The sequence below is a fragment of the Orcinus orca genome, chromosome 2 (genome assembly GCF_937001465.1).
Source record: "Orcinus orca chromosome 2, mOrcOrc1.1, whole genome shotgun sequence".
Classification (NCBI taxonomy): domain Eukaryota; kingdom Metazoa; phylum Chordata; class Mammalia; order Artiodactyla; family Delphinidae; genus Orcinus; species Orcinus orca.
The window spans coordinates 150,977,222-150,988,224 of NC_064560.1; the positions used below are offsets into that span (position 1 = coordinate 150,977,222).

The 11,003-nt window shown below is 45.5% G+C and overlaps 1 long non-coding RNA gene across 2 annotated transcripts; it reads left to right on the plus strand.

Annotated features, from left to right (window-relative positions):
- Positions 1-3,878: 3,878 nt before the first annotated feature.
- On the plus strand, positions 3,879-10,242 carry LOC117201406 (uncharacterized). 2 transcript variants are annotated; one of them, XR_007476034.1, is made up of 4 exons: positions 3,879-4,072; positions 5,393-5,438; positions 5,779-6,037; positions 7,930-10,242. It is a non-coding gene; the product is annotated as an uncharacterized LOC117201406 (long non-coding RNA). The 2 variants fall into 2 exon arrangements; XR_007476033.1 differs by having other exon boundaries at positions 5,393-6,037.
- The last annotated feature ends 761 nt before the right edge of the window (positions 10,243-11,003 follow it).

Sequence of the window (11,003 nt, forward strand, 5' to 3'; positions counted from 1 at the left end):
ATTTTTGGCTGCATTGGGTCTTCGTTGCTGCACGCACTTTCTCTAGTTGCAGCGAGCAGGGGCTACTCTTTGTTGCAGCACACGGACTTCTTATTGCAGTGGCCTCTCCCATTGCAGAGCATGGGTTCTAGGTGCACGGGCTCAGTAGTTGTGGCACATGGGCTTCAGTAGTTGTGGCGCACGAGCTTAGTTGCTCCGCGGCACGTGGGATCTTCCCGGACCAGGGCTCAAACCCGTGTCCCCTGCATTGGCAGGCGGATTCTTGACCACTGCGCCACCAGGGAAGCCCCATGCTCTTCCCTCTAATCAGGATGACTCCCTGCCTCCCCAGTCACCAATTTTGCCATGACTCTGGACAAATCACATAACTGCTTGGAGCTTCAGTCTTCATACCTAGAAAATGAAGATTAGATGATCCTTCAGGTCTCTTTGAGATATAAAAGTCATATCTTTCTATCTTATCCCATTCATTTGATGACTTCCAACAATGCTGCCAAAATCCATCAGCTCAGGTGAAGGCACTAACACAGGTGCCCTCGGGTTTTTAACCTTACAACTGAGCCACTTAAGACGCAGCCTCTGGAAACACACTGAATCTAAAAGCGAAGCCTCCTACACTCAATAAATCCTTGTTGAACTTCAGCATGAGACCAGAGAGACAGGTATTGATGCTGGAGCTGTAAAGTACCCAAAAAAAGACAGATCTAGCCCATTATGTGCCCTCTTGTTCACATCTTCTCTTAGCTGTCACCCAGCCCGGTCAGATAAATATATCTCTTTTTATCTTTCCAAATACATCAATCCCTTTCCTGAATCATTTTTGTTGCTTTTCTCAGAGCTTTCCCCATTCTGTCTCTGCCTTTCCAATACTTAATGTCAGGGCCATTCATAGGGTAGGAAGTAGGGGGACCACGGAAGCAATAGGGGGGGTGGGCCCATAGAGACAAGTAGCAGTCAGTGAGGTGGCAACACTCCCTGAGCATTCGCTGTGCCCTGAAGCCTGCAGGACACCCAGGAGTCAGATGGGCAGAGCTGGCAACTGCCGAAGAGATGGATTTGAGGGCCTGAAGTAAGGTCTCCTACTCGCAAAGAGCTAGCCCGGGTTCCAATCCCACCTTCATCACGAACTAAGTGTGTGTAACCTTGTACAAATTATTCCTTAACCATTCCACTCCTCAGTTTCCTTGTTTAAAGAGTAAGAATGATATACTAAGTGAAGTAAGTCAGACAGAGAAAGACAAATGTCATATGATATCACTTATATGCAGAATCTTAAAAATGATACAAATGAACTTATTTACGAAACAGAAACAGACTCACAGACTTAAGAGAACAAACTATGGTTACCAGCAGGGAAGGGTGGACTGGGGGGAGGGATAGACTGGGAATTTGGGATTGACATGTACACACTGCTATATTTAAAATAGATAAACAACAAAGACCTACTGTATAGCACAGGGAACTCTGCTCAATATTCTGTAATGACCTAAATGGGAAAAAAAACTGAAAAAGAATAGATATGTGTATATGTGTAACTGAATCACTTTGCTGTGCACCTGAAACTAACACAACATTGTTAATCAACTATACTCCAATACAAAATTTAAAAAAAAAATTTAAATAAGGATAATAATGTAATACACCCTACTTCACAAGGCTGTCGTGAGGCTTAAATGAAATAATACACATGAAATGCTTTGAACAGTACCTAGCATGTAGAAAGTGCTCAATAAATGTGAGCTGTTATCTATTATCTTCCATAGCGCCTGAAAGTCTACCACTAAAGACTTATTCTTTGGGATTAAGGAGGGAATCTGGCCTGGCTGCTAGTCCTATTCTTTTCATAGTCTCAGGTTAAGAAGTCCAGTTACACTCCTGCTTTATTCTGTGAGGAGTGAGACTCCTGCCTCGGGCCCCTGTCATTGTATCCCTGCCTTCGTAATCTATCCAATGTCCAATTCCTCTACCACCAACGCCATATCTTTAGTCACCTTCTCATGACTAAACTCCAGCTCCTGAAATGCAGACCCACGGATAGAGCTCTGCCAGGTATGAAGTAGCCATTCAATTCATATCAGTTGATTGACTGACCAGCTACCTTCTGCTGGTCTCCTTGAAGCTGACCTGGAGTAGTGCCCTGTGTGCTCTCTCCACCTGCCCTCAGTTGTTGCTTGCTCACTCCCCACCCCAGAGCCCTCCTGCCATCCTCCATGAGCAGATTGGTCCAAAACATCAGCCAACCACTACCCTTTTTCCATTTTCTTGGCTGATTAAACCAGATCATTACATCTCTGAGGGTTCTCCTCCAGAGCACAGTTCCACGATTGTCCTGCTCTAAAATGCCACCTCTCCCGGCTCAGACAACAAGGATCCACTGGGTCCACTTATCAATGTGTACCCAGCTTTCTCCACCTTCTGCACTACCTTCTGCAGAGCTCCGTGCCAGAGAGAGTCCCCCTCATTCCAGCCAGGACCTGGAATCCCAAACCAAGTCTCCTAGAATCACTGTCACGTGCAGGAGGAAAGTTAGGACTATGGGAAAGCAGGCCACCTAGAGCAAAGGGTTCAAGACGAGAAAGGAGGGTAAAATTAGGCTGGAAAAGTAGGATGGGGCCAAATCAAGGAGGGCATTGAAAGGAGGCAGGCAAGTCTAAGCTGGAGACTGGCACGATGCGAATGGTGCTTCGGGAGGGGCCCAGGTACACTTGTGTTAGGATAAGAAAATTTGAAGGTGAGAGGACCAGGGAGGGGAACACAGATCCCTTCGAAAGGAAGCAGAAAGGTAGACCATTGTTCCAAGGGAAAAAAAATCACACACATATTGAACAATTCGCATAATATTTCAGAGGGTTGCAGACCTTTAAAGACCATCCACGGGACCCTCTGGGGCCTCCATGAACTCCAGGTTAACATCTCTGGAATAGAATCTTACAGCCAATTAGATTCTGGCATACTCACTCAAATAGCGGTGTTTAAGGGAAAAAAAAATCTTAATTCCTGGTCAGAGAAAACAGGAACCTGGATAAGCATGGTACTAAAGGAAAGGACAACAGAGAGTGAATTCCAGCCCAGTTAAGAAGCGACAAAAATGGGGGGGGTTTTTGTTTTTTAATTTTTAGATTTGGGAAATGAAGAAAAGGGAAGTTTGAACATTTCTAATCTACGTGATCAGGTGTATGATGGTACATCCAAATGAGAGAGGGTGTCAGTTTTTTGTTGATTTGACTTTTTCCATTGCGGGGGAGGGTAGTGACGTTTGATTTGTTCATTCAACACACGTTAATAAAGTGCCCAGGATGTGCTTGGCCCTGGGAACATCAAGAAGAAAAGGCAGAGCCCTGCTCTCATGGAGCTGACACTGCAATGGGAAGACGGGCCCAGAACAATGGCACCATGGAGGTTGCTGGAGGGCGGGGCAGCTTGCACAAAGTGAGGGGAGCATGTGGGGCCCACAGTCTGCTTGGGGAAATCAGGTGCTTGAGATGAAACTTGAAGAGAGCTTAGAGCTTTACCTAATTGAATGAGGGCTGGTATTAGCCCTTAAGTTTCAACAGGAAGAACTACACGTGACGCTTTCCCCAGACCCAACAGCCCGCATGTCCTTTCTTTTACCTTCTTGGCCAGGTGCTGCCTATAGGAGATAGGAGGAAAAGAGTCTGATTAAATATAAGATCACTTTGGCAGCTGAGGGGAGGAGGGGATAGCAGGAAAAGATCTGAGATACCAAGGGGGTGGGGGGAGGAACAGTAAGGAAGTTGTATTCCTGAACCTACATTCCAAGCTGTTTCCTTCACTGATGAGATAGAGGAAAATAACAAAATCTGCAAGTCCGGACTAGCACAGCCATGCAGGCTCCAAATGGATCTACCTTTGGGGAATAGTAAAATCGCCTGCAGGGAGCTCAAGGAGCTGGAGCCTTTGAACCGGGTTTAACAGCAATGAAGCCAGATTTTCTTCTGTTCTGCGGCTGTGTTAGCCTCTGTGATCTCTGAATAAATCAAAGAATTTTTCCTCAAGAAGGAAGCCTTCCACGGCTGGTTTCTTGGGAGCCTTGAATGCTGTGCTTTGGCAGGTACGTGACAGCCCAGCAGGGAATCCTGGAGCTTTGAGCAGGCCTGACGGCCACTCACGAGGCAGCCCACAGAGCTTCAGAAATCTTCTAGATACGAATGAACTTAGTTACAAAACAGAAATAGACTCACAGACATAGAAAACAAATTTATGGTTATCAAACGGGATAGTGGAGGCCTGGGGAGGGAGGGATAAATTAGGAGTTTGGGATTAACATGTACACGCTACTATATATAAAACAGATAAACAAAAAGGACCTACTGTATAGCAAGGGAACTATATTCAATATCTTGTAATAACCTATCTATAATGGAAAAGAATCAGAAAAAGAATAGAAAATATATATATATATATATATATATATATATATACACACACACACACACATACACACACACATAAATCTCTTTCTAAAGGAGAAAGCAGAGGGGCCTAAACTTAGAGACGAGAGGCAATGGATCTGGACAGGAGGTGATAAGCCCCAGACATTTTTAGAAAATGCTTCTACACTCCCAATTAATCAGTCTATCCAAAGTAAAAGAAGGAATTGAGAATGATGCCCAGATTTCTTACCCAGGGGACGCGGGCTTTGATAGTTCTCTTCACTGACATAACGAGTGGTGGGCATTCCAGGGAGGTGAGGTGGGGATGGGGGTCGCTGGAAGGAGAGAGAATGAGCTCAGTTCTGTTTTGAAGTATTGTTGTTTGTGTACCTTGGGACGACATAACAAAAATACGCTGACTGTATAAGCCCAGAGTTCAGGAGAGTAGTTTAGTCTCGACACAGAGGGTTTGGGAATAACAGCACATAAGTGGTAAGCGAAATCATGAGCATAGATGAGACTGCCCAAAAAGAAGATATAGCATAAGAACACAGGAGGCTGAGAGGAGGCCCCTGGGGAAAACCAAAACTGAGGACTAACTGGAGGAGACTGAGTAAGAAGAAGACAGCTAGACTAACCAGGAGAAGAGTGCCAAGAAAATTAAGGGAAGGATTTCAAGAATGGAGTGGTCCAAAAGGTCAAATGTCTCATAAAGGTCAAATAAAATGTCAACCAAAATGTGTCTATTGGATTTAACAACTGGGAAATCATTGGTAACCTTTTCAAGATGGGGGCGGAAAGCAGAGTACTGAGGATTGAAGAGTAATTGAAGGTGAGGCAGTGTAGACAGCCCCTTCATGAGACTTGACCGAGCAGGGAAGGAGAGAGATGGGGGTGGGGAGGGGAATATCTAGAAGTGGAGCTGGGTCATCAGCAGATGTTCTTTTGTTGTCAAAGTTCTCTAATGGGAAAGATTTGAAAGTGGTTTTATTCTGCAGGGACGAGCAATGAAGATGAAGAGGACACAAATATGGAAAATAGAAGGTAAATTTGACAGATTGAAGTCTTGGAGGGGATCAGAGAGGTAGCACTTCAGCTCTCAGATGAGCCTTGGATAGGAGCGACTCATCAACAAAGCATGATGACGGGAGATAAAGACTGCTCCCATGCAGAAAATGTGTACATGGGAGCAATTATCATGTCTTTTTCCTGGAACATATTAAATAAGACTGTCCACAGAAAATGAGGGAGTTGGAGTAGAGATGGGTGCCTAGGAAGAGTGGGAGAGGGTTGGAGGAAATGTTAAAGGATTGTACACTCCACTGACATTGGATGCTATAAACCTACATCTACACCAGTACCCATGTAGTGTGACCGTCTCCAGTATCTTTCAGAAACCCAAGTTCTGGAGAAGGAGCATCTCAGAAGTGAAAAAGATATGAGCTGGTGGTTTGCAGGCAAGATGTAGTAGATGGACATGGAGACAAAGGAAGCAAGGATGCCAGCAAGAGAGAGACTGAAGGATGAGACACACCATGGAATTTCATCAGGAAGGATAAAGAAATGAAACCATGAAGGGGCTAACAGCTTGGGAGAAGAGTTGGGGAGTAAGCGACTGGAGATTACACAAAGAGAGAAAGCAGGTGGGATTTCATGTCCACATTAAAGGAAACGTGAAAAGGTGGGTCTTATATTTAACGGTATGGGACATTACCAAAGTGTTGCAATTGTGATTATCCTACCTGGGGAAATGGAATAGAAGCAAAGGTCAAGGGTGTCTATGAACTGCAAATACTGCCTTTTTTTTTTTTTTTTGCAGTACGCGGGCCTCTCACTGTTGCGGCCTCTCCCGTCGCAGAGCACAGGCTCTGGACGCGCAGGCTCAGCGGCCATGGCTCACGGGCCCAGCCGCTCCGCAGCATGTGGGATCTTCCCGGACCGGGGCACCAGCCCGTGTCCCCTGCATCGGCAGGTGGACCCTCAACCACTGCGCCACCAGGGAAGCCCGCAAATACTGCTTTAAAAAAGTAAAAGCAACCTTGTATTCATCCAGAACTGCTAACTGCAAGAGATATGCCTGTTACTGGCACTGTTATATAAAAAGCTAGAGGCAGGAAGTGTGTCTGAAGTGACAATCTGGGGAAGACTGATCAATAAGAAGCAAAATCCTGCTTCAGACAAGAGTTGCAACCAAGACCTCTGAGAAAAATTGCAACTTTTGTCAGAGGTCGTGGTTGCAACTCTATAGCAAGACTGGTCAAGGACCATAGCTGCTGAGGTGTAGATCTAGCTTTTCTGGATAACGGGTTGAAACATTACGCAATTCATAATTTCCTCAGTAATAGGCCAAAGTCATGGCCCAAGAAGGGTGATCTCTCTTAACGCTGCGAGTGTAATCTACTTTGAGACCTCGCTCTCCTCCCTTCCTCCCCTTTCCCACCTGTGCCTCTCACTGGCCAAAAGCAGCCAGAAGCCAAATAGAAAGGCCATCGAGGAAGGACACACCAGTCAGCCTCCCAGGACAGAGATAAGGAAGGAGAGGCGTGAAGAGTGGATCTGGCGAAGAAACAAAAAACATCCAGCAGATTTAACAAGGATTAGGAACAGCTGTGGTAATACCCCAGCATGTGTCTTTACCTCAAAGACACTGGTTTAAAGAAATAGGTCTGGGGCTTCCCTGGTGGCGCAGTGGTTAAGAGTCCCCCTGCCGATGCAGGGAAAAGGGGTTCGTGCCCCGGTCCGGGAAGATCCCACATGCCGTGGAGTGGCTGGGCCCGTGAGCCATGGCCACTGAGCCTGCGCATCCAGAGCCTGTGCTCCACAACCAGAGAGGCCACAACAGTGAGAGGCCAGCGTACCGCAAAATAAAAAAGAGAGAAAGAAATAGGTCTGACTTAGCACGCAGACTGAGACTAGACTGGAAGCCACAAACCAAACCCACAGGAAATTCAGCATGCAGACAGGTTTTGTTTGGCCAATAAAACATGTGTATATATGTTTTCAAATCAAAGAAAGCACATGGGGGCTTCCCTGGTGGCGCACTGGTTGAGAGCCCGCCTGCCGATGCAGGGGACACAGGTTCGTGCCCCGGTCCGGGAAGATCCCACATGCCGCGGAGCGACTGGGCCCATGAGCCATGGCCAATGAGCCTGCACGTCCAGAGCCTGTGCTCCGCAATGGGAGAGGCCACAACAGTGAGAGGCCTGCATACCAAAAAAAAGAAAGCACGTGTTTCCAAGTGTTTTCAAATCAGGAGATAGCACATAGAAATATAATATCTGGCTTTTCTTCAAAAATTGGAAGATCCAGCAACACCAGACCCATTTCCTAGAGGGCAACACTCAGCTGTGGAGCTAACTGCAGCCCCTTTAGACAGGGCATGCCTTGTCCAAATTTCCTCAGGCATCACCACCTTGTCTTCCATGCCTAACACTGAGGTCAAAGGCAAGTTTTCAGCCTGGAGGTGTCAATCAGCATTAGGCTTGCAGGGGTGTCTTCTTTCTTTGTTTTAACTTTGCATATTTTTTTCTTCCAGTTTTATTGATACAACTGACATACAAAAAGATAAAAATTAAACTTAAGAGGACTTCCCTGGTAGTGCAGTGGTTAAAAATCCACCTGCCAATGCAGGGGACATAGAGCCCATGCTCAGCAACAAGAGAAGCCACCGCAATGAGCAGCCCGCGCACCACAACGAAGAGTAGCCCCCGCTCGCCGCAACTAGAGAAAGCCCGTGCGCAGAAACGAAGACCCAACGCAGCCAAAAATAAATAAATAAATTTAAACTTGAGATATAACTGACGCAGAGCACTGTGTAAGTTTAAGGTAAACAGGGGTGTTTACTTATAGTAGAAAAGCACTTTTCTGGATTTACAGGTATCCCCTGCTTTTGAAAAGTTCGCTTTTCACCAATTCACTTTATGAAAGACCTACGTTAGTACCTGTTTTCGCCAACCGAAAGAAATCAGAAAAGGATTTTCGCTTTTACAAAAGACAAAAAGCAAAAATAGTGTTCAGCGTTTGTTTTGCAGCAAGCTTTTACAGAGTCAGTGCGCAGCCCAAGCAGCAAGAACGGCCCCACCAAACTCCCTCCCCAGGAACTACATTCAGGATCTCAGCATCAGGCCGCCATAGCTTTGAGCTGTGTCTGTAAGAATCTGTGTTTTCTCTCCATTTATTTTGTGCATCCGTTAGCAAAATGTGTCCTAAGGTAATTGCTTCTTTACGTCTTTCAGCTTACAAAAGGTTTCATAGGAACTCTCTACTTTTGGATAGGGGGGAAAACCTGTAAGTCTATACCAAAGTAGGAAAACAAAAGATACACCAAGAGGGCAGAATTTTTCCTGAAAAATGGGAGAGAACACTTTCCTTATGGAAGGGAAGAGGGTTCCTACAGTGTCTTAATATGCACACAAAGTGTTTCTGCATCAAAAAAAACATAAATCAAGAGACCATTTTTCTTTCATCCTGCCCACTTCACTCAATTGTTACCTGCCTGGAACTCTGTAGGCAATGCAGCTTGAGATTCTGGACTAGAGCCATGCAGGTGGAAAGCAGAAAAATCATCTAAATTTCATGTCACTATCCCACAATATTCTTTATACTTATTGCTATTCCCTACCACTGATGTTCAATCTCCGAATATCTCTGAGCCAATAAGCTTCCCACCATCACCTCTGTCCGCCAAGTAACTTGGGGCATCTCGATCTCAAAGGTTTTGCAGCATTGCGAGGTGGGGACATCCTCTAGGCAGGTAGAAAAATGGTACCGGTGAGGTGAAGATAATGGTTGAAGATATGAGAGTAGATGAGTTCACTTAGTTAAAGCAGTGTGGAAAGAAAAGTGCAGAGGTCAAGATGTAAGAGGCACAAATAATTAAAAAGTGAGGAGAGGCAATTCAAGTAGAGGAAATTCAGTACAAGTAACTGGTTAACCAAGTGATGGAAGAGCTGAGAAGCTAAATGGGCAATGAGGCAACACAGAGATTAGCAATGCCACGAAGTTTTTGCCACCCCTGGGCCTGACGGAACAAAAGAAGGAGATGGTGATGCCAGAAACCTGGACTTCTGGTGGGAAGGAGAACAGTGGCGGAGGCTGCCTTCCCGAGCTGGGACTACAGGAAAAGGGCACAGTCCACCGAGCCGGAAATGACAGAGACTGAACCACTGCCCGAGAAACCACCTTAGCCTCCTGCCAGTTCCTTTCATGGACCAGATCTACTCAGAAAGGTAGGTTTGATACAGACAGAGCAGGGAAAGAGTAGAGAATGAATCTGGGAGCATCCACAAATAACTAGGTGGAAATCAGACTATGGAGGATTCAAAAGGAATTGAGGAATAAGAAACAGAAGCAGCAAATGTAGACCACACATTTGTCATTTGTGCTGTTTCAGTGTTAACTCTGTCCTGTTTGCATGCTTATATTCCTGAGATTTGGGGGAAACTAAATATTCCTAAAAGCTGACTTTAAAAGCTCCATTTCAAGTTCTTTTTCCCCAGATGGAATAGCTTTTCCTCAAGTTTCTCCTTCCTCCTTTTCTGCTGAAACTTATAACCTCTTTATTAACTTGTAATTCCTTTTCTTCAAGAATATCAATGAAGATAATAAATAATTGTATGATTCTCTCCAATAACATCCTGAGTTGCCTCCGTGTATAAGCTCTTTTTACACAATTTTTAACTCTTCTGCAATCAAGAATTCAGCAGCACCGGGACCTCCCTGGTGGTTCAGTGGTTAAGAATCCACCTTCCGAAGCAGGGAACATGGGTTCAATCCCTGATCGGGGAACTAAGATGTCACATGCCGCAGGACAACTAAGCCCAGGTGCTGCTTAGAGAGCCCATGCACTCTGGAGCCTGTGTGCCACAACTTAGACTCGGCGCAGCCATAAATAAATAAATAAATACTTAAAAAAAAAAGAATTCAGCAGCAGGATGCTGTTCTTGTTATTACTTTGCAATTACAAAGCAGTAAATCCACTCATCTGAGAGCCAGCCAGCCTGTGATTTAAAATAACATCTCAGGGCTTCCCTGGTGGCGCAGTGGTTGGGAGTCCGCCTGCCGATGCAGGGGACGCGGGTTCGTGCCCCGGTCCGGGAGGATCCCACATGCCTCGGAGTGGCTGGGCCCGTGGGCCATGGCCGCTGGGCCTGCGCGTCCGGAGCTCCGCGGTGGGAGAGGCCACAGCAGTGAGAGGCCCGCATACCGCAAAAAAAAAAAAAATTAAAATAACATCTCAGAAGCTAGGGCCCCTCCCCTATTGGTGAGATGAGGTTTTCCATTTCAATCGTATGAATAGCTTATAGATACTCTATACCCATCAAGTTATATGTTCCTAAATCAGGTGATTACTGTTTTAATCATACGGTCAGTGAAACAAACTCTGGTTGATTTAAGAGAGCAAGACATTACAGGGAGACAGAACAAGACCAGGACCTAGAGCTTTTTAAAAACCTAGATCTGACTTTCGATTTCCTCATCTGAAAATTTAGAATAATCATTGGCGCTCCAACTACCTCAGAGAGCTTTTGGAAAGTCAAATGAGATTAGTTGAGTATTCCTTATAAAGTGCAAAATAAAAATATATCCACAGAGCCAGAATGCCTGGGG